The sequence below is a fragment of the Hyperolius riggenbachi genome, chromosome 9 (genome assembly GCF_040937935.1).
Source record: "Hyperolius riggenbachi isolate aHypRig1 chromosome 9, aHypRig1.pri, whole genome shotgun sequence".
NCBI classification, from domain to species: Eukaryota; Metazoa; Chordata; class Amphibia; order Anura; family Hyperoliidae; genus Hyperolius; species Hyperolius riggenbachi.
The window spans coordinates 97,761,830-97,785,883 of NC_090654.1; the positions used below are offsets into that span (position 1 = coordinate 97,761,830).

Sequence of the window (24,054 nt, forward strand, 5' to 3'; positions counted from 1 at the left end):
TACCTATTGGTAATTAGCGCAATAAAACAATTAGGTTCCTGAAAGCTCTGCGGATGGGGACGGTCGGGCAGGCCTGCTGAAACAGGCTAATAAAAGTACTTTGAATGTAAAATACAAGGTAAAATTAAAGTTTATTTTAATAATGAAACAGATTGTCGGCATGCATTTTTCATGTGCTATAGAAATGTCCTGAGTGATAAAAAAACTTCTCTGTTCACTTTAAGCACCACCTGGGCCCCCTAGGCTCCGGGGCCCCATAGCAGCTGCTATGGCAGCTATGGCTATTGCTACGCCCCAGCATGTAAGTCTGGAGCCTCCAATTCTTCATGCTGTCACTTTGTGCACGGTTCTTTGATGTTTAACTTTCCTACATGAGTGCTTTTTGGATACCTCATTTATTTAATTGAGACCTTTTTGTCTCCTTTGTGGCAATTTACCCCTATTTATGTAATCCTTAGGCATATTTTTGCAATGATTATTTTTATTACTATGCATTGAAGAATAATGAATTTATATAGGTTCACTTTATCTCCTCCTTCCGGCTTACCCTATTTTGGTGACCAAGGTTGCTATTTTTAAGGCATTCATTGAGGTTTTTTGTGAGGCATTGTAATTTGATGTATTATTGTATTAATAAATTATTAAGTACGCCGCTGCTATCACCTTTGGTGATTTTTAATATTGTTTTTAATTTTGTTTACTGTTTACCAATAAAGCTTTTGTATGATTTTTTGAATTCATTTTGGAGTGGTTTGTTGCTGTTGATATTGGGTACTTTTCTTTTGATGTCTATGTATGCTTCATTTGCCCAATTAGCACATCCCTCCTCAGTTATTACATATTTTTAGAGATGGGCCGAACGGTTCGCCGGCGAACGGTTCCACGCGAACTTCGGTGGTTCGCGTTCGCGTCCCGCTGGCGAACCTTTGCGGAAGTTCGGTTCGCCCCATAATGCACCTTGAGGGTCAACTTTGACCCTCTACATCACAGTCAGCTGGCACAGTGTAGCCAATTAGGCTACACTAGCCCCTGGAGCCCCACCCCCCCTTATATAAGGCAGGCAGCGGCGGCCATTACGGTCACTCGTGTGCTGCCTGTGTTAGTGAGAGTAGGGCGAGCTGCTGCAGACTGTCTCTCCGGGAAAGATTAGTTAGGCTTAACTTGTTCCTGGCTGGCTGCATACCTGTTCTGTGAACCCACCACTGCATACCTGTGCTGTGAACCCACCACTGCATACCTGTTCTGTGAACCCACCACTGCATACCTGTACTGTGAACCCACCACTGCATACCTGTTCTGTGAACATGCCACTGCATACCTGTGCTGTGAACCCACCACTGCATACCTGTTCTGTGAACCCACCACTGCATACCTGTTCAGTGAACCTGCCACTGCATACCTGTGCTGTGAACCCATCACTGCATACCTGTTCTGTGAACCCGCCACTGCATACCTGTGCTGTGATCCCACCACTGCATACCTGTTCTGTGAACCCACCAATGCATACCTGTGCTGTGAACCCATCACTGCATACCTGTTCAGTGAACCTGCCACTGCATACCTGTGCTGTGAACCCATCACTGCATACCTGTTCTGTGAACCTGCCACTGCATACCTGTGCTGTGAACCCACCACTGCATACCTGTTCAGTGAACCCACCACTGCATACCTGTTCAGTGAACCCGTCACTGCATACCTGTTGTGTTCAGTGAACCCGCCACTGCATACCTGTTGTGTTCAGTGAACCCGCCACTGCATACCTGTTGTGTTCAGTGAACCCGCCACTGTATACCTGTACTGTTCAGTGAACCCGCCACTGCATACCTGTTCTGTTCAGTGAACCCGCCACTGCATACCTGTTCTGTTCAGTGAACCTGCCACTGTATACCTGTACTGTTCTGTGAACCCACCACTGCATACCTGTTCAGTGAACCCACCACTGCATACCTGTTGTGTTCAGTGAACCTGCCACTGCATACCTGTTCTGTTCAGTGGACCCGCCACTGTATACCTGTTTAGTGAACCCGCCACTGCATACCTGTTGTGTTCAGTGAACCTGCCACTGCATACCTGTTCTGTGAACCCGCCACTGTATACCTGTACTGTTCAGTGAACCCACCACTGCATACCTGTTCAGTGAACCCACCACTGCATACCTGTTCAGTGAACCCGCCACTGCATACCTGTTCTGTTCAGTGAACCCGCCACTGTATACCTGTTGTGTTCAGTGAACCCGCCACTGCATACCTGTTGTGTTCAGTGAACCCGCCACTGCATACCTGTTGTGTTCAGTGAACCCGCCACTGTATACCTGTACTGTTCAGTGAACCCGCCACTGCATAGCTGTTCTGTTCAGTGAACCCACCACTGCATACCTGTTCTGTTCAGTGAACCTGCCACTGTATACCTGTACTGTTCAGTGAACCCACCACTGCATACCTGTTCAGTGAACCCACCACTGCATACCTGTTCAGTGAACCCGCCACTGCATACCTGTTCTGTTCAGTGAACCCGCCACTGCATACCTGTTGTGTTCAGTGAACCCGCCACTGTATACCTGTACTGTTCAGTGAACCCGCCACTGCATACCTGTTCTGTTCAGTGAACCTGCCACTGCATACCTGTTCTGTGAACCCGCCACTGTATACCTGTTCTGTTCAGTGAACCCACCGCATCAGTGCGCATACCTGTGCAGTTAAGTGAACCCACCTACCTACGTGAGTGCACGCAGTGTGATATACCACTCCGTGCATACCCGATATGGACAAAACAGGTAGAGGAAGAGGTAGTGCCAGAGCCAGAGGAAGGCCACCCGGCAGGTCTGCGCGAGGTCGTGTAAATGTAATTTCGTGTGGACCTGGCCCACAGTACAGTGCTCGGAAGAAGGCACATCCCATCACCTCCCAAGATTGTCAGGACGTGGTTGAGTATTTAGCGACACAGAACACCTCATCTTGCTCAGCCACCAGCGCTACTACTAGCACCACTTCCGCTGCATTTGACTTTCGCAAGAATTATTTAGTGTTGAAATCACTGATGCACAGCCATTGTTGTTACAGCAAGATGAATTTTCACCAGCTCATATGTCTGAGTTACGCGGCAACACTATGGATGTAACGTGTAAAGAGGATGAAGGACCTACTGATGGTGCATGTTTGGATTTGTCTGAGGCAAGCGAAGCTGGGCAGGATGATTATGATGATGACGATGATAGGGATCCTCTGTATGTTCCCAATAGAGGAGATGAAGAGGGGGACAGTTCAGAGGGGGAGTCAGAGAGTAGTAGGAGGAGAGAAGTTGCTGAAAGAAGCTGGGGCAGCTCTTCGTCAGAAACAGCTGGTGGCAGCGTCCGGCACCATGTATCGCCACCTATGTACAGCCAGCCAACTTGCCCTTCAGCATCAGCTGCTGAGGTCCCCATAGTGCCCACATCCCAGGGTGGCTCAGCGGTGTGGAAATTTTTTAATGTGTGTGCCTCAGATCGGAGCAAAGCCATCTGTTCGCTCTGCCAACAAAAATTGAGCCGTGGAAAGGCCAACACTCACGTAGGGACAAGTGCCTTACGAAGGCACCTGGAGAAAAGGCACAAACAGCAATGGGATGGCCACCTGAGCAAAAGCAGCAGCAGCACACAAAAGAAAAGTCAACCTCCTTCTCCTCTTCCTCCTTCAGGTGCATCATCTGCTTCTGCCGCTTTCTCCCTTCCACCTTCACAGGCACCCTCCTCCACTCAGCCTCTGCCCTTGAGCGCTTCCTGCTCCTCTGCCCACAGCAGCAGTCAGGTGTCCGTGAAGGAAATGTTTGAGCGGAAGAAGCCAATTTCGGCCAGTCACCCCCTTGCCCGGCGTCTGACAGCTGGCGTGGCGGAACTGTTAGCTCGCCAGCTGTTACCATACCGGCTGGTGGACTCTGAGGCCTTCCGTAAATTTGTGGCCATCGGAACACCGCAGTGGAAGATGCCAGGCCGCACTTATTTTTCGAGAAAGGCCATACCCCAACTGCACCGTGAAGTTGAGAGGCAAGTGGTGTCATCTCTTGCGAAGAGCGTTGGGTCAAGGGTACACCTGACCATGGATGCCTGGTCTGCCAAGCACGGGCAGGGCCGCTACATTACGTACACAGCCCATTGGGTCAACCTGGTGGTGAACGATGGCAAGCAGGGCGCAGCGGACCAAATTGTGACACCTCCACGGCTTGCAGGCAGGCCTCCTGCCACCTCCTCTCCTCCTGCTACATGCTCTTCGCTGTCCTCCTCCTCCTTGGCTGAGTGGCAGTTCTCCTCTCCAGCTACACAGCCCCAGCTCCGCAGGGCCTATGCTGCATGCCAGGTACGACGGTGTCACGCCATCTTAGACATGTCTTGTCTCAAAGCTGAGAGTCACACTGGAGCAGCTCTCCTGGCTGCTCTTAAGAAACAGGTGGATGAGTGGCTGACCCCGCACCACCTGGAGATAGGCAACGTGGTGTGCGACAACAGCAGCAATCTGCTTGCCGCTTTGCATATGGGGAAGCTGACACACATACCCTGCATGGCACATGTCATGAATCTAGTTGTTCAAAGATTTGTGGCAAAGTACCCTGGCTTAGCGGATGTCCTGAAGCAGGCCAGGAAGGTCTGTGGGCATTTGAGGCGGTCTTACACAGCCATGGCACGCTTTGCGGAAATTCAGCGGAAAAACAACATGCCGGTGAGACGCCTCATTTGTGATAGCCCGACTCGCTGGAATTCGACCCTGCTCATGTTCTCCCGCCTGCTAGAACAGAAGAAAGCCGTCACCCACTACCTCTACAACTACAGTAGAATGAAACAGTCTGGGAAGATGGGGATGTTCTGGCCCGACAACTGGACACTGATGGAAAATGCATGCAGGCTCATGCGGCCGTTTGAGGAGGTGACCAACCTGGTGAGCCGCAGTGAGGGCACCATCAGCGACTTAATTCCCTACGCTTACTTCTTGGAGCGTTCTGTGCGTAGAGTGGCGGATGAAGCTGCGAATGAGCGTGACCAGGAACCGTTATGGCAAGAACAGGCATGGGACCAATTTTCATCAGACCCAGCTGTTTCCTCAACACCTGCGGCAGCACAGAGGGGGGAGGAGGAGGAAGAAGAGAAGTCGTGTGCAGAAGACGAGTCAGACTCAGAGGATGATGAGCAAGGTGTTTCTTTGGGGGAGGAGGAGGAGGAGGAGGGGACGGCGGCAGGAGAACACCCGCAGCAGGCGTCGCAGGGGGCTTGCGCTGCTCAACCTTCCCGTGGTATTGTTCGCGCCTGGGGGGAGGAGGTTGACTTACGTGACGTCACTGAGGAAGAGCAAGAGGAGATGGAGGGTACTGGATCCGACTTTGTGCAGATGTCGTCTTTTATGCTGTCCTGCCTGTTGAGGGACCCCCGTATAAAAAACCTCAAGGGGAATGAGCTGTACTGGGTGGCCACACTACTAGACCCTCGGTACAGGCACAAAGTGGCGGACCTGTTACCAACTCACCGGAAGGTGGAAAGGATGCAGCACATGCAGAACCAGCTGTCAACTATGCTTTACAATGCCTTTAAGGGTGATGTGACAGCACAACGCCAGCAAGGTACCACTGCCACTAATCCTCCTCCCGTGTCCACGCAGTCAAAGACAGGACGCTCCAGCGATCTCATGGTGATGTCGGACATGCGGACGTTCTTTAGTCCAACGCCTCGCCGTAGCCCTTCTGGATCCACCCTCCACCAACGTCTGGAACGGCAGGTAGCCGACTACCTGGCCTTAAGTGTGGATGTAGACACTGCTGTGAACAGCGATGAGGAACCCTTGAACTACTGGGTGCGCAGGCTTGACCTGTGGCCATAGCTGTCCCAATTTGCCATCCAACTTCTCTCCTGCCCTGCCGCAAGCGTCCTGTCAGAAAGGACCTTCAGCGCAGCTGGAGGCATTGTCACTGAGAAGAGAAGTCGCCTAAGTCACAAAAGTGTTAAGTACCTCACCTTTATCAAAATGAATGAGGCATGGATCCCGGAGGGCTGCTGCTCGCCCCAAGACTAAGTCAGTCCCCGCACACAGAGCATCTCTGCCTGCACGCCGTGTGACTGGCTGCCTGGGCTGCCCCAAGAAGACTAAGTCGCTCCCAGTCCCTCCACACAGCATGTCTGCCTGCAGGCCGCTTGACTACCTTCTCCGCCACCACCAACAGGGTCCGGGACTCCAGGCGGATTGCTGAATTTTTTAGGCCGCTGCTAGCAGCGGCCGCTGTAATAATTTTTCTGGTGCGTGTACATGCCTGCCTAATTTTTCTGGCTGCACTGCGGGCAGCTGCAACAACAAAAGAAAAGGCATGTACATGTGCCCATTCCCCTTCGTGATCATTACCTTGCCGTGGTGAAGGGGCTTGCGTATCACAATGAAGCAATGACCGGCGCCTAGATGAGTGTCTCGGGCGGCACACAAAAGATAATAAGGTCGTTGCTTCATTGTGGTCAGACCAAATTTGATCAGCTGGACAGTCACTGTTCTGTCATTCAGCTACATCAGCCAGGCAACCATATGGGCTGTAAAGCCACCAAAACCTGCACTCTCGCCATGGTGCGCACCAGTCCAGCACGGCCGTCACTACACAAACAGCTGTTTGCGGTGCGTTACACGGTGAGTTTGGTGTGTCAGTGTGAAGCAGTACCTTAATTACACTACCTGATTGATGTATACACATGCAAGATGTTTTAAAGCACTTTAGGCCTGTCATTTAGCATTCAATGTGATTTCTGCCCTTAAAACGCTGCTTTGCGTCAAATCCAGATTTTTCCCGGGGACTTTTGGCGTGTATCCCACTCCGCCATGCCCCCCTCCAGGTGTTAGACCCCTTGAAACATCTTTTCCATCACTTTTGTGGCCAGCATAATTATTTTTTTTTTTCAAAGTTCGCATCCCCATTGAAGTCTATTGCGGTTCACGAACTTTAACGCGAACCGAACCTTTCGCGAAAGTTCGCGAACCCGGTTCGCAAACCTAAAATCAGAGGTTCGGCCCAACTCTACATATTTTTATAATTACTTTGGATGGTGCTTGTCCCTATTGGTTGTTTAACATATGTGTGAAACACCGGCCCGTGAGCCGAATCTGGCCCTCTGAGCCTTAACATTTTGCCCTCCATTGGTTTTCCCACTTTGCCACTCAAATTTGACTTGCTCATCTTAAAAGGTGTTCTCTTGCACTTAAAAAAAACAAAAACTGCCACTTACCTGCAGCTTCTATCGGCCTCCTGCAGCTGGAATGTCCCGCGCCGCGCCGTCCTCCTCCGATCACCTGTTCCCCGCCGGCGGCACTGGTGTAACTATTTGTCTAACTAGGCGAATAGAAGTGCAGCTGCGCAGCCGTGGCCGTATGTGTGCTCGCTCCCGTGTGCGGGAGCGAGCAAGCGCGCGGTCGCGCAGCCGCACTTAGATTCGTCTTGTTAGACAAATAATTACACCGGTGCCGGTGGCGGGAAACAGGTGATTGGAGCAGGACAGCGCGGGACATGACAGCTGCAGGGGGCCAATAGAAGCCCCAGGTAAGTGGCAGTTTTTGTTTTTTTTTAAGTCCAAGAGAACCTCTTTAAAGAACCACTACAGTGAAAATTGTAAAATGTAAAATACATGTAAACATATACAAATAAGACGTATGTTTCTTCCAAAGTAAAATGAGTCATAAATGACTTATGTTGCTGTCACATACAGTAGGTAGTAGAAATCTGACAGAACTGACAGGTTTTGGGCTAGTCCATCACTTCATGGGAGCTTATCAGCAAGGCTTTTATTCTTTATAAAAACATTCCCGGTAAACGTACACACACACTTTTTTGGCAGTTGGACAGAGCATATGCCATTCACTAAATGCTTTTAAAAATAAACAAAACCCTGAGAATCCCCAGTGAGGAGATGGGTTAGTCTAAAACCTGTTGGTTCTGTCAGATTTCTACTAGCTACTCTAAGTGACAGCAACATAGGAGAAAAGTAATTTATGGCTCATTTTACTCTGGAAAAAAAATGTACTTTTTATTTGTTTGTCTTTACATGTATTTTCAATTTTACAATTTGCGCGATAGTGGTCCTTTAATGTTCGTACAACACACAGGTCCTTATTAAATTAACCTCTTATTCCTTGAATTTTCTACCAGGACATATCTTTTCATCTTATCTAAAAAATTACTTTTAGCTTCACAGATATTTTATTGTTAAGGTTTGAAAATATCTCCTTGGAGAAAACTAAGGAGACAAATTAGTGGGATATGGGCCACAGCGTCTTGTTTCATTCTTTCAATGTTCAATCAAACATTAATATTGAAATAAGAATGTTTGCAATGTAGACTTGGCATAAGCCAGCAACTGCTCATTCATGGAGCAATTTCATTGTTTATTGTCATGGTCATGTCTGCACTCATTAACCACTTCAGGACCGGCCGCCTAACCCCACTTAAAGACCAGGGCATTTTGCGGTGGAGGGGGGTGCGCGCGTTTGGGGGGTCGGGCGGCCGGATCCCCTCTGTGGCTGGCTGGGCAGTGTCCCCCCCATGGTGGCAAGTGTCCCCCTGTAGCAGGCAGCCATCACTTACCTTCCAGGCTCCAGCGATGAGCCGCAGAAGCCACCTCTTCTCCGGCCGGCATCTCCGCTCCAAATGACGTTCAGGTCGGGTCGCGGCTTGATGACGTCATCAAGCCGGGACCTGGCGCTGACGTCAGGCGGAGCAGAGATGCCGGCCAGAGCAGAGGGGGGCACCGATCGTCGCTGGAACGGCAGGGAGGTGAGTGGATCCTCTTCTTTTCCCCCCTGCCGCCGCCGCCGCTGTCAGAGTGATCACTACGATCTGATGGCGATCGTAGTGATCACGTTATCAGCAGCCATACGCGATGGCTGCTGATCACTAGGGGGAGATGCCAGCTTAATCTCCCCCTCCGGGTGCGCACGATCGCGTCGGAAGCAGTGCTTTAGCGCAGACGTTGAATCAACGTCCGGTCAGAAAGGTACCACCCCTTGCCGGACGTTGATTCAACCTGCGGCGGTCCCCAATAGGTTAAAGAGACACTGAAGCGAAAAAAAAAATAAGGCTATACTGTAATGAATTGTATGTGTAGTACGGATAATTTCTAAAACATTAGTAGCAAAGAAAATATTCTCATATTTTTATTTTCGGTTATATACTTTTCAGTTATATAGTTTTCATTTTGTAATATTTGCAGTTTACACACTACTCAGCATGCTAAATGATTTTACAGAGCAGGTTAGCGAACTTTTGACCTGTCCTCTGCAGAGAAATAGAAAATACAATGACTGACACTTGAGATAATAAGCTTCAGAAGACAGAGCTCTCTGCAACTTTCAAGGTCCTGGATCTCAATGGCTCTTTTGCATAGATAACAACTGGAGTTTCTTAACCACTTGAGGAGTGGAAAACCCCCCTAAAGACCAGGCTAATTTTTGTAAAAATGGCCACTGCAGCTTTAAGGCCAAGCTGCAGGGCCGCACAACACAGCACACAAGTGATTCCCCCCTCCTTTTCTCCCCACCAACAGGGCTCTCTGTTGGTGGGGTCAGATCGCCCCCCCGATGTTTATTTGTTTTTTTTTTTTTTACTCAATGTTTGTTTTTTTAATAAATTTTGCTATTTTTTTTATATGTTTATATTCCCCCCTCCCTCCCCCCACTGGCAAATCCATGTGATCAGCTGTCATAGGCTTCAGCCTATGACAGCCAATCACCGCCGACAGTCAGGAGGGGACTGCCGTGTCACATGGCTGTCCAGTACAGCGCTGCTGCTGATCGCAGTGCTGTACAATGTGTAAAGACGGTGGTTTCGCCGTCTAACAGTCTCCGGAGGAGCAATCGCCGCTCTGAAGGTGGGGCAGAGCTCCGCCCCCCGAACAGGAGATGCACGCGCAGCCTGTGCGCAATCTCCTGCGTTAGCTGGCCCCAGGACCTGACGCCAATTGGCGTTAGGCGGTCCTGGGTCTGCCGCCGCGGCCACACCCTTTGGCGTGGAGCGGTCTTTAAGTAGTTAAATCTTCCTTTACTGTAAACAATATTAGACTTATGTCTCTGCTTCTAATGTTTTATTTTTTAGCTGTACTACACATAAAAATCATTACATCATAATTTTTTTTTTCACTTCAGTGTCTCTTTAAACCAGGGGTAGGGAACCTATGGCTCGGGAGCCAGATGTGGCTCTTTTGATGGTTACATCTGGCTCACATACAGATCAGTAGGGCTTTATTCACTAAGCTACACTGCTCAAGCAACGCAGCTTTGTGTGGCAGCACAAATACAATTTTCAAAGTAGGCATGCTACTGCTGTAGCATGCACTACTAACTTATTCGCACTACCCCAAAACAAATGGCCGCTCCAGTTGTCTCACTCTGGACCCTGTCAGGTCCAGTGACTTTGTAAGACGAGATCCTCACACTTTGAGTGGCCCAATAGGCTGCCTGCTACTTTGCAGGCAGCCTATTAGGCCAAAGTGCGGGGATCTCTTCCTACAAAGTAAATCAACCCCCCGAAGCTGATAGTTGGTATTTCTCCTGTCTGGCTCTCGGCAGAAATAGCTGATGTTGCTGAAATCCAAGAGAAGCTGAAGACATGTCTGACACTTTCGCTGCCCGGCAGATCAACTGTATACACATCACCATGGCAACAGGGCTGTGAGCCCTCTGCTGCGCATGCGCACTGTCCCAGTTTGAAACATATTGTATGGCTCTCACAGAATTACATTTTAAAATATGTGGTGTTTATGGCTCTTTCAGCCAAAAAGGTTCCTGACCCCTGCTTTAAACCAATAAAATTGTAGCTTAAAAAAAACCTTCTGGTTGCCACTTTACAATAATAAGCGATCCTTAGATACATCTAACAGGAACTAAGGGAAACTCTTCTAAGCGTGGCCATAATCAGCAATAGAATTAACTATTATGTCCTGTGACAGCTTTCAAGAGTAAAAGTCATTACTTTTACATGTGCATGCATGCTACCAGCGGGCCCTCTTCTGTTTATTTGTCTATAGATCTGCTTGCCCAAAAGGATACAAGAAAGCCTCTACAAATGTGCCCTGCTCCTGCATCTCATGTTTTTCTGATGTCCCGTCAGGCAGTGCATTGCATCCAACAGAGTGACTAATAGGACAGGGTGACTCTTCCTATTGACTGTCTCCTTTGCTTGTCCATTACCTAACAACATTGGGACACCTGTACTCATACTAGATTTTCACCCAACATGATCATGAATAATTGTCTTCTAGTGTATTCACACTCCTGCATGACTCAAAGTGCTTGTAGAGCAGCCACTAGAGCACACTCAGTAGGCAGTAGCAGTTTTAAAGAGACTCAGAGACCAAATACAGTACAGTTCTGATACATACCCAGGGCTCCCTCCCGCCCCATAAACACGTCTATGTCCCACGCTTCCCTCCCGTTCAGCCGCAGTGATCTCCGTTACCAGCTTCAGTTGATGCAGTCAGGGTCTACTGCGCATGTGCAGACCTCCCACGCATGTGCAGTAGACCCAGAGTGACATCACTGAGCCTTGTAACAGAGTTCACCGCGGCTGAACGGAAGACTGTGGGAGGACGGCGTGGGACTTAGATGTGTTTATAGGGCCAGAGGAAGCCCTGGGTAAGTATCAGAACTGTACTATATTTGGTCTCTGAGCCTCTTTAAGGAGTCTAGCCCAAGAACTCCTGACTGAATAGGTGCAGGCTTACCGAAATAAGAAAGCTGAGATTTAAACCCAGTTCTCCTATGTCAGTGAAGGGGCCCCTAACCATTACACTATCCAGCCACTAAAAAGACCATAAAGCAACAGTGTCATGAGCTCACCTGCTCTGCAAGTCTGCGATGGTTCTAACAGTTCAGGAAATCAGTGAATGAGTTTGATTTCCTCTAAGGTTGTAGATGGCATTACCAGCACTCCTACAGACTTGCAACAGCCCGCGCAGTCTGGCAATTTCAGTGGGCAGGCTCTGCAAGATGGAATTTCCTGCACTCCTGTAGACATGCGGAAAGCCGCTCATGGTGTCCGCTCTTAGAGGAAGACACGTGTGATCACTCATTCCTCCTATGCATTACGCCACAGAAGCTGATGGCAATTGATTAACTAGCTCATTGCTAAGCATGAATGAAGTACTGGAAGTGGTTTCTGGTTGGCTGCTGGGAGGTGTGGTCTGGTTTGGTTGGCTTCCTGTGGTATATAAGCTGCTCCTGATTCCCATTCATTGCCCGTGATAGCGTTAGTTACATTAGCTGCTGGGTGCGTTTGGATTACTGTTAAACTTCTGTTGTGACTATTGCCTGGACTCTGACTACTCTTTTGGATTGCTGCTTGGACTGACATTGGATTGTTTCTGACCCTGATCTTGCCAAATCCCTGTGTACTGCGATATTACTGATCTCCCATGTATGACCATGGATTGTTACTGGACGTGAGTTTGCTCTACAAATTTGTACCTCGCTTTATCTGATCCTGTTGCTGCTCCAGACTGTTTGTACTCTCCACCTGGCTGTACTAGTTAGTGTGGTTTTGGTGGTTCCAGGGCCGAGGCAGAGAGGCTCCAGCCTCAGGGCCCAGTGCAGGAGGTGGGCGCACAACTCACTCAGCTATCATTCCCCTATTGTGTTTGAAGCTGCAAGAAATAAGAAAAGGGGATACATGGCAGTGACTGCAAGCCAGATAACTAGAGATTAAAGGGATACTGTAGGGGGGTCGGGGGAAAATGAGTTGAACTTACCCGGGGCTTCTAATGGTCCCCCACAGACATCCTGTGCCCACGCAGCCACTCACCGATGCTCCGGCCCCGCCTCCAGTACACTTCTGGAATTTCTGACTTTAAAGTCAGAAAACCACTGCACCTGCGTTGCCGTGTCCTCGATCCCGCTGATGTCATCAAGAGCTCACAGCGCAGGCCCAGTATGGTCTGTGTCTGCGCAGTACACTCCTGGTGACATCAGCGGGAGCGAGGACGCGGCAACGCAGGCGCAGTGGTTTTCTGACTTTAAAGTCAGAAATTTCAGAAGTGAACCGGAGGCGGGGCCGGAGCATTGGGGAGTGGCTGCACGGGCACAGGATGTCTGCGGGGGACCATTAGAAGCCCCGGGTAAGTTCAGCTCATTTTCCCCCGACCCCCCTACAGTATCCCTTTAAGGTATTGGGGGCTCTGGGGCACCTCTTAGTCTAAAAGTAATCAGTGTGTGATGGCTGGGGTGGGAGGGATGGAGGGGTGCACTTTGGTGTCTCAGCCTTGGGTGCTGGAGGACTTTGTCATGGCATTGGGTGGTTCTTCTGTTCTTCCCGGCTTCAGTCCTAATGCTGGGGCTAACCGTAGTCAGTTAGTATCTGTAATTCCGTCTCCCGTTCACACGGGGTCTTGGCTGAAGGTGAAGAGCGTGGTGGTAAATTGGGGCATAAAAACTGAAGGAAGGAGGGAAATCTGCCGCTAGGCCTCACAGAAATGAATGAATTATGAATAATTTTTCTTCCTTTGTGTGTACTCTACCTTTGCATTAGTAACCCCTCTGTGTCATCACTAGAGCAAACAAACACTGTCTGAAATGAATCACCCTGTCTGACACCAGCTCGGGAGAGAAAAGCCCACACTAGGGTGTGTTTTTATTCCCTGTCAGCCCCCTCCTCTGACTTCCGAATCTCCTCACTGGAGGCACACAGGTCCCATTCATGGTGACTGCATTGACAAGTTGGAGTAGTAGTGAAGGGAGGTAGGCTGGAGAGGACAGGGGGGCGGATGGGATTCCACACAGCCGCTGATGATAGCAGAAAGGTCAGCACAAGTGGCTTACTTAAAAAACCTTTCAGTTTCCTTTTTTGTCTCTTTACATTCCTTAATGGGAAGAGACGGGAAAGTGGCTGACAATACAGCAAAGTTACTGAGGAGTCAGGTTGCAAAGCAAATGAGTCTGTCAAATGAGAAGCTGGTCTTTTCTGTTGAGTGAAATATTTTCAGTTTACCAGACCATGTTTAGAAATACGGTATTTGTCCTGTCTGTGGAGACCTACACAATTTATGTACCCAGACTATTAGTATTAATGAACTGCGCAACTGGACAAATCTGCATCATATATTATTATTATTATTGATTTATAAAGCGCCAACATATTCTGTGGTGCTGTAAAGGGAAGACACAAACATGGGGTACATAATACAGCCAATGGTATACATCAATATACAAAATACAGAATTGGTGACAAAGTACAAATTTGATACAAAATACAGAATTGGTAATGACAGTGACAAAAGTAGCATGATGACTAAAATGTATAATGAATTCCAAGACACAAAAGGGTGAGAGAGGCCTGGCCTTGCGGGCTTACAATCTAAAGGAATAGGGGGGAAAGAAGAGGTGGGTTAGTATACAATAAACATACCTAGAGGCACCTACCTACCTAAGGTAGAGCATATGCTTGCCGTAACAAGTGAGTTTTGAGAGAGCGTTTAATGGTAACAAATGTTGGCGAGTGACCGATGTGTTGTGGAAGGGCATTCCAGAGGAAGGGTGAAGCACACGCAAAATCTTGTAAATGTGAATGTGAGGAGGTAATTCTAGAGGGGGACAAAAGAAGATCATGTGCAGATCTGAGACTGCGGTTGGGTTGGTATCTGGAAATAAGTGAGGAGATGTAAGGGGAGAGAGATTGCGGAGAGCTTTGTAAGTTAGGCTTGAGCATTTGAACTGGATCCTCTGTTTAGTTGGTAGCTAATGAAGAGCTTGGCAGAGAGAGGAAGCAGAGAAAGAGCGAGAAGAAAGATGAATGAGACGAGCAGCTGAGTTCAGTACAGATTGGAGCGGGGCCACGATCTATCTTTCAAGATATTCACAGGATGTGATATAAACACTTTTTAAGTCCACGGATGATACGCTAAATGATCGAATCAGTAAACGATGGTGGATCTAGTTTGATGCCTAACATCCCCTCCCCCCCTGTATAGGGCATTGGTGTCAGTGAAGGTATGTAGCGTACTTATAGCTTTCCATCCCCAACACTCACACACCTGCAGATTGGCAGGGGAGGAGAGCAGCGCATAGTAACTGTGCGGCACACATCAAATGCAGGAAATGAACAATGACCTCACTTCCGTATCTGAAGTGTACTCTGTGGTCACTGCGCCGCTCTCCCCCACTGTTCACATTGTCGCTGTTTTGAGGTTTGTGTGTGAGTGATGGGGAGGCAGGGACATCTGTACAAATCACAGACAGAGCAGCCTGGGAGGCCCCAAGCAGTCATGTAGTTTGCCTGGGCCTAGCTGCACCCCTGGCTGGATCTACACTTTACTGGATGCACATAGATGCATTCACAGCGTATCCGTGCAGTGTCCATGTGCCTCATTTACATAGTGCATCTGGTCCGCTGGTTTCACCACCTGTATGGTCCACCTGTCACCATCATATTTGGTTCCACCGCCACTTGTGTCCACTGCAGGGGACAAGCACTGGTAAACAGAGCGGAGCCTCAGCAGAAGCATGGGCCTCCCCATTGGTTTGCGGAGGAATCACATTGTCTGTTACGGTTGTACCATGCAGTGAACTGAAGCGACGGCTGCAGCAGAGTCGGAGAACCCGAGGTGAGTAAAAAAGTGCAAAACCCTCCCCAAAAAACCCAAAACAAACAGCTAGTGAAAACAGACACTATGCGTTCTAATAGGCTTCTATTGATTGAGTCAGCATCCGCAGCATCAAAGATCCGTACCCATATTCGCAATTATCATGTCCGACATAGCCTTACGTTCTGCTAATTGGAACTGAAGGACTGGATGTGTGCTGTATGGACAAATTGGACTATGCCTTGCATAGGATGCTCTCACATTCCTCCTCTGTTCTGCGAAACATTTTTCATGGCAGGGTGAGCCCAGTCTTTATCCAATGTAATTCTCAATCTAACCTGAAGGCGTGAGAAGTTCCTGATAATTGGCTTGATCATGGTTAGCACTGACACATACACACCAAAAGAAACAAACCACTGTGAAAACACTTCATTCATTTTTCATGTTAGATGCATTTTCTTGTTCATACAGTGCTTTCCCTGGCTTGATTTCTTTCCCTTGTCCTTCATTAACTTGCTACACCTGATGAAGTGCTCATTCTATAAATGTGTACGCGAGCGCCAATGACATTTCCCCTTTCTTGAAAAGAAATCAAATGACTCCATTGTGAGCATTCATTTCAATACACTGCTACAATCCTACCATAAATCATCTGCAAATAGCCATATCAGGTGGACATAGATGGGAACTCTGCTATAGATGACATTACTGGGGATTAGTGAAGGACTGGACTCATTGGCTTCAACCCAATAATGATATATCCATCTGAGGTCAGCTTAACATTGCAAGAGTACACTATTATATTCAGAACAAACATCCTGATTGTATCTAATTCCAATGAGATGATCATTGCCTGTTTGACCATTCACTTGATTTTAGGAGGTTGAATATTGAGAGTCACATGGTGCATTTTTTCATCAAAAGCCCACAGCAGGAGACCCTTTGTTCCTCTGGCCCCGTCTCCCTCATAGACATGTATATGCCACTGAGATCACACAGAGATCTGACAAAAGCTGGCCATAAACTATACAATTTTGCTTTCAGTCATAAAAATGGTGCTATATATATATATATATATATACAAGATAATTAATTATAACACCAATTACATATGCTCCTATTATAGTGCCCTTTTGTGCACTATTTTTTGTACAGTTCTTGCATGTGGTGTGACATACCAGTTGGTAATGCACTAATGAAGAGATGCTTGGTCCCTGCTGCATTCTGTGAGGACAGTGAAGTCCCTTGCCTCCAATGCACTGTCCCTCCCTCTCTCCCGCTGATCACAGTTGCTTATATGTATCATTATGTGCTTCTAATAACAGTTAAGGCCCCCATACACTGGGCCGATTCCCGTCCGTTTCGACAGCAGATTCGATCCTGGGATCGAATCTGCTGCCAATCGCTTGCGCTAAACGCACCCGCCGATCCGATTTCCTCCCGAAATCGGATCGGTCCGTCGATCGCGCCGTGCGGGAAATTACCCTCGATCGCCCGGCGGTAGGAGCGCGTCGCTTGCGGCGTACGATTCGGGCCCGATGCGACGCATGTATACATTACCTGAAGCTGGCTCCGGGGTCCTCTTCTCCTCGCTGCACCGCATTTCCGCATGTCCCAGTGTACGCTATACTTCCTGTGTCACTCCGGTGACCAGGAAGTTGAAATAGAGGGCGCTCTATTTGAACTTCCTGGTCACGGAGTAACACAGGAAGCGCCGGGATGGAGCAAGAACAGCGGTGCGGTGAAGCGCGGAGAAGACGCCCGGGAGCCAGCCTCAGGTAATGTATACGGGGGTTGGGGGACAGGCGGCAGAACAGCTCAGCAGATGGTGAATCGGTTTCAGGCTGAAATCGATTCACAATCTGTTTGCAGTAAAGGTGGCCATACGATCCCTCTCTGATCAGATTCGATCAGATAGGGATCTGTCAGCTGGTCGATCTAATGGCACATCGACCAGTGTATGGTCACCTTTAGGGTCTGACGCCACTAATGCATTTGTGTCCCCTTCTGTCTGCTGTTGAGTGGCCACTAATGATATAATCTTTTTTGTACAATCTCACCAAATCTATTAGTAAAAGCGTAAACTGAGTGAATATACTTTAAATATTAAAAATAGGGTAAACTGAGTGAATATACATTGAATGGATATTATAGGTTGTTCCTCATATTAAATAGAAGTGGTAAGATTGTACAAAAAGGAGAGTATCATTATTCGGCACTTTTACATTGCCGTGTTGCCGAAAAGTGGATACAGATGTGTTAAGGTCTCGTTCACATCTAGCTAGCGCAGATGGCCGTGCGATCCAAACGCAGCGCATACCAGCACGTCATCTGTGCCGCTGCCCGCTGCCCGCCCGCTTCCGTGCAAAACGCATGCAGCAGTACGCAAGCGCTTCCTAGCGCATCGTACTGCTGCGCAGCGCAGTAGATGTGAACGGCAGAAGGGCAGACTATGCATTTCAGCAGGGCAGTTTCTAGGCTAAATTGCACCCAGGGCGAGGGTGTAAAAATTGCGCCCACTTCCACCCACCCCCGTGGACTCGGGAACCCTTACTCTTTAGGAACAGAAACACAACCACAGGTCACAAGTAGATCTGCCTACTTTCTAGTGACCAGCTGCTCATCCAGGAGGAAGCAGGAAAACACACAGGCGAGGGGTGCCCAGAAAGCCGACTCCTCCATGGGTGCCGCGCACTGACAGCCTCCAGTACCGCTACAAGACATCAGGTGCCATCACATAGTGGTGACATGATGATGGCTTGACGTCGGACGCAGGCAGCCTAGGAGGAGTCAAGGAAGGTGATCGCGCTGGTATTCTTCTTTCTTCTTCCATTTGGCTGCATGGCGCGTCACCAACTCCCTAGCGGTTATGTCCTTCTGCCTGCGCCCCCCTTCATCTACTTGCTAGTCTGCGCCCAGTGCGGTCGCCCTGCCCGCACTGCCCTGCATTTCAGCACATCATACGTGCTTCCAAATGCGCACGGAAGCGGGTATGATGTGAACGAGGCCTTAAAAGGATGAGACCAAATCTTCATTTACTGCTCCTGCATACCTCCCAACTTTTTGAGATGAGAAAGAAACCTAAGCCATGCCCTTGCCACACCCCAACCACACCCCTAGTCACACACAACCACACCCCTAGTCATGCATACCATAAAGACTTCATAAGGAAAATGTGTAGTTCGATCATTCAGACCACAATGGTCCTTTCTGTCCTGGTTCAGTTCCTTCATATTAACATTTGGAAATAAGAACTATATCAATGTAAAGGATGGGAATAAAGTTTGGAGTCAATTAAACCCCTTTTTCAATAGAAAAATACATATACAGTATTAACACAGATCTGTACATGAGTCCTGAAAGAGGGACAAATGAGGAAGGAAGAGGGACAGAGGGATTTTTTTGTCCCAAAAAAGGGACAGTTGGGAGCTATGCTACTGACAAATGGTTCGCTTTTTGATCCATATACCATCTGTGCCACTGCTTCAAACTTTTAAAGGTGCAGCTTTTCATTTTCATAAACATTTTAATTTTTTTATTGTCTTTATTTTTTAGTAGAGTGTTGATGTTTTTTTTCCCATCTGTGTAACCATTGGCTGTTGGATGTTCCCTAACTTCCTGTTTTCAGTGACCCTGAGAGAAGTGGTAAGGGCTATAGCCCACTACTGCACTTTTAGCCAATCTTTGGAATCACCGTGATCGCTGGTGATTCCAGAAGAGCTAGGTTGATGAAAGTCAATGGCTGCAAACCCACAGTAGCGATTGCAATTAGTGAAATAGCAATCATGGGTCCTACAGCAGATTTTGAAAGGTTGTGCTCCAATACAAAGGATAGAAGCACTTCAAAATCACTTTTGATTTGCTGTTGTCTACAAAGAGCTTGCGCTTTAGGAAGTGCACGTGTTGCTCCTACTGGACACCTGGCCTGAGGGAAATCTTCTCAGAAGGGACAAACTGTGCTGATCTTCTCTTTTCCACACTATTAAAATATACTTTTCTAGCTGTCTGTGTCCCTAATGGAAATGTTCACCACACTTTTCTTCTCAGTGACCTCATCGCTGAGACAGGAAGGGAGCAAAATTCTCCACAATTGGGACCCAAACAGCAACAATAACCTGACTGTGGTTCTAATTTTTCTACACAAAGACATAATAATAATAATAACAACAATCCTGTTTAGAATTTTACATTTACAGATGAGTACAAATAAAAAACGTGTTCAATAAAGGATTATTTATCAATACAGTTACATGGTTTTGTGACATCATCCTTTCTTAAACAGCATTAAGGCTGGTAGAAGGCCTGACTGTCAGCCAGAATGGCTTGAATAAATTTGCAATTGAATAAATTTCTTACAGGAGGAAAGAGCAGAATGATAAAACTTTGAGCTGCTCCTGGTCACTGTCCAATCAGCATGCTTGGAGTAGGCTTGTGCCCATACTAACTATCTCAATTGAAGAGAGAAGATGGTGAGGGCATAGAGGTGCATATTCTGTATATATTATTTATTGCATTTATAAAGCACGAACAATAGATGTATTTATAAAGCACAGAACAAAAGCTAAATAGGGAGACCACTAACAAGTTACAAGATCATGCAACTAAGTGGCAGTACATTGTGAAAAAGTTTCAGTTTTTCAGCATATAGTGTGAGGCCATAGGGAAACATGGACACTGGACTGCATATCAGTTGTCCTTCCAGTTACAACTGACAGCAACTGATATTGTGTAAAAGGACCCTTAGAGACCGCATAGTTCAAGTCCAAGTCAGACCACAGGAAGAGTACCCATTGAAGGGATGCATTATTAAGTTAGATACACTAGCTGGGTAGGGACACAGTAGGTACAGGTTGCATAACAGATGCTCAGCAGAGAGGGTTATGGCATTGTTTAGAGGGTGTTTGAAGGTGTTGAAGGAATGGGAGACACTGATGGGTGATAGAAGTGAGTTCCAGAGAGTGGGGTAGCTCTTGAGAAGTCCTGCAGTCTCGCATGGGATAACTGAATCTTAGCTGTACAGAATGATCCATTTTGCCAAGACTATTAAAATCTATTATTTATCAGTCAAGTGTTTAGCAGGGTGGCAGGAGTTCAGCTATAATCACAAACAAGAACAGGAGGACTTTCTGTTCATTTTTCTAAAGTCGTGTACTGTGTGAGCTCTGCAGTGTAATTACTGTTCATTGTACAGCGCTGGAGATTAAAGCTAATCCTATTTCCAACTTTAATTCTAATTATAATCATAAGAATGTAATTTCTAAAGTGAGATACAGTCAAAAACACAATAAAGTGGATGTTGTGTGGTCAGAAAACCAGGCTTAGTACAACACAGGCAGTATGTTGTCAGCTGAGAGGGGACAGTAGCACACAGCATGCTATGTCCTGGGCTCCCCTTTAGTGTACTTCATATGAATAAGAAAGCATCTAAACCCTTTGCAGACTGTATAACTGTACTTGACTTCTTATCTTTGGCTTTTATGTGATCTTAAATCTCTAAAAACAATTTTGGTACTGAGATTCTTAGTATTATAAGCAGTCCTATGCAACTAATGTACAGTATGCTTGCAGCATCCACCACCTAAAACTGTACCACATCCATACCATCATCTCTCTAGCTCAGATTAGAGGCTGGAAGCATATCGGTTGCCATGGGCAACATTGAAATGACAGTTTTTAATTCTCTAAATCGGTGCTGTTTCTTGATTCCTATGGGGGTGTCTTTTATATTGCATTGGCAGAATTTGATGGACATATATGGATCTGCAAGAATTTCCCCAAGTTTTACAAGGCAGCATGTAAGTACCTGTCTAGCCTGACTCCTAAACTAGACCACAGCCAGGAGGGGAGGAAGGAATTTTTCAAACTAGTGATCCAAAATATATACTTACATTTAGAATGTTAATTGGGGGATTTTAGTTGCCATGGGCGACACAATGAGGATGCTGATCTCTGCTGTGTCTCTAGTGACCAATGACTGCAGACTGTGAAAACAGAAGGTCTCTCTCCTGGCTAAGCAGAAGTACAGCATTCTGTGCTCACAGAGCTAAGTTCTTGCTGCAATCATGGGAAATGTCCTACAGGTAGATAGAAATGTTACATGTTATATTCTGCTTGCAAAAATTTACATTCTTCAAAAAAGGGATGAACATCTTACCTGTGATCCAGTGGAGTAGCTGAGGAGCTTGAGACCCCAGTGCAAGTTGTACATAGAGAGCCCCCTGTACTCTATTGATATGAAGCCCCAAAACCTACCAAGGAGGACAGTTATAGTGTCAGAGAGGTATTATCAGAGTAAGGAAACAATTAGTTAAAGAGACCCTGTAACAAAAAAACTCCCTCTGGGAGATACTTAGCTCGGGAAGGAGAAGCTTCAGGGTCCCAATGAGGCTTCCCCTGTCCTATATAGCCTGAGGGATCCTGCGCTGGCTCCACCGAAACTTCCTCGACAATTGCTGACAAGCAACTGTGCAGGCGCGGCAATATTTACCTACCGCGATCCAGCGCAGGCGCAGTAGCGGCTCTCCATTCGGGCTAAGGCGGAAATAGCCGAGTCCGATCGTATACGCAATACTGCGCAGGCCGGAGTCCTTTGCGCAGCAGAGCAGATACGATCGGGCTCAGCTATTTCTGCCTTAGCTTGAACAAAGAGCCGCTACTGCACTGGATCGCGGTAGGTAAATATTTATCTCGCCGCTGTTCGGGGGGGGGGGGGGGGGGGTGGCAGTGCTGGATTTCCGGGGCGGAGGAGGACAGGGGAAGCCTTATTAGGATCCAGAGGCTTAGCACCAATGAAAGGCTAAAAAGATGGATGAAGGAGGAACCCTAATGGGCCCCTCTGGTCTGGTCCAGGTATGGTTGCAACCTCTGCATCCCGTATTGCTATGCTACTGCTGTGAGCTGAATTAGGGTCTTTCCACCCTACATGCACTGTCATGCGATTTTTGAAGCGCATATGTTTTGCTGATCACAAGGGCACTGTGATTGACATAGTCATTGCAGTGCCCAGAGTGGTGCAAACCATTTTTAACCCAATCGCAAAGTAGTGTCTGCTGCAGTTTGCCTGCGTTTGTGATTAAGTTGAATCTTACATGTCAAACTCCGGCCGGTGGGCCAAATTTGGCTGCAGAGCCATTAAATTTGGCCCTCAAGTGGTTTCCCCACTTTACATTATGTTTGGCCCACTCTAGACCACCAGGGAAGCTATATTGGAGGTGAAGCCCTAGAACACCAAGGGAAGCCATATGGGGAGGGATAGAATAGAGCCCAACCAGTTTAGACAGGCTTCATTTTAAACCCCTTGCGTTAGTCATGGTCTCACATCATGGTTTGCAAAAAGAATAATATAAAATAAAATTAGCGAAAATAAAGAATGGGGAAAAACAACCGTAAAAAAGAGGGGGGAAAAGAAAAAAAATAGTAAAAATATGTATTGTATACCTCACTATATGGTTGCAGAGCAATGGTACCATGTGGTGCGGCTTTTTGACATAGGGCTTGATTCACAAAGCAAAGCGGTGCTAACTGTTAGCACGCCTGTGAAAACCCCCTTAGCACGTCTAAACGAGCTTTTCACGTGCAAAACTTTATGCGCGTAAAACTTTACACGCACACTGCACAGAGCGCAGGGCGCTCCGCGCGAAGTGCCCATTAAAGCCTATGGGACTCAGCGCGCGCATAGGACTTTGCGCGCGATCTGATTGAGAAATCCGGTGCTAACCTACTTAGCACCCTGGTTAGCACGTCTAAAGACTTTAGACATGCTAAGTAGGCTAGCACCGCTTTGTGAATCAAGCCCCTAGTGTGCAAGGGCCACCATGTGAAAAACAGAAATGCAGACATATACTTTTGAGAACAGTTGATGCTACATATTCTCTGACTAAAGCTACATAAACACAACTGATTACTGCCACTCGTTAGGGATCAGGAAACGATCCATTGGGCGTTAACTCGGGGCCCGATGTTATACAGACTCATCACTTGCAACTGTACACACACTAGATAAGCGATCTAGTTGGGTGAAGCGGGCTTTACCACCCATCTTGCCATACTTAGTGTGTGTACGTAGCTTTAGCAGGGCCGGGCCGAGGCATAGGCTGGAGAGGCTCCAGCCTCAGGGCGCAGTGTAGGAGGGGGCGCAGAATTCATTCAGCTGTCATTCCTAATTGTGTATGAAGCAGAAAGAAATAAGAAAAGGGGATACATGGCAGTGACTGCAAGCCAGATAACTAGATATTAAGGTGTTGGGGAGGTTGTGGGCCCTGTGGCGCCTCTTAGTCAATAGCAATCAGTGTGTGATGGCTGGGGAGGCAGGGATGGAGGGGCGCACTTTGGTGTCTCAGCCTTGGGTGCTGGAGGACCTGGTCCCGGCTCTGAGCTTTAGCATCTTCTTGACTTTCCTCATCAGCATCATAACTGTATCACTGAGAACAAGTTCTTAAAGGATACCTCAATTGATGAATTTAAAAAAGGACGCCTTATGTGTGTATGGGGTGTTGTGCAGT

General features: G+C 47.6%; 1 protein-coding gene and 1 long non-coding RNA gene across 2 annotated transcripts in view; one reads left to right on the plus strand and one right to left on the minus strand.

The window, feature by feature from the left end:
* LOC137532583 (uncharacterized) overlaps positions 1-24,054 on the minus strand; it is a 180,910-nt gene that overhangs the window by 155,473 nt on the left and 1,383 nt on the right. The window contains exon 2 of the long non-coding RNA XR_011023956.1: positions 21,708-21,801. This is a non-coding gene — a long non-coding RNA (uncharacterized lncRNA). The remainder of the gene's footprint in view (positions 1-21,707; positions 21,802-24,054) is intronic.
* The window catches only part of ADAMTSL4 (ADAMTS like 4), a 318,711-nt gene continuing 315,941 nt past the window's right edge, over positions 21,285-24,054 (plus strand). Inside the window, exon 1 of the mRNA XM_068253243.1 lies at positions 21,285-21,348. The gene's annotated coding sequence lies outside the window, so the exon portion shown is untranslated. The remainder of the gene's footprint in view (positions 21,349-24,054) is intronic.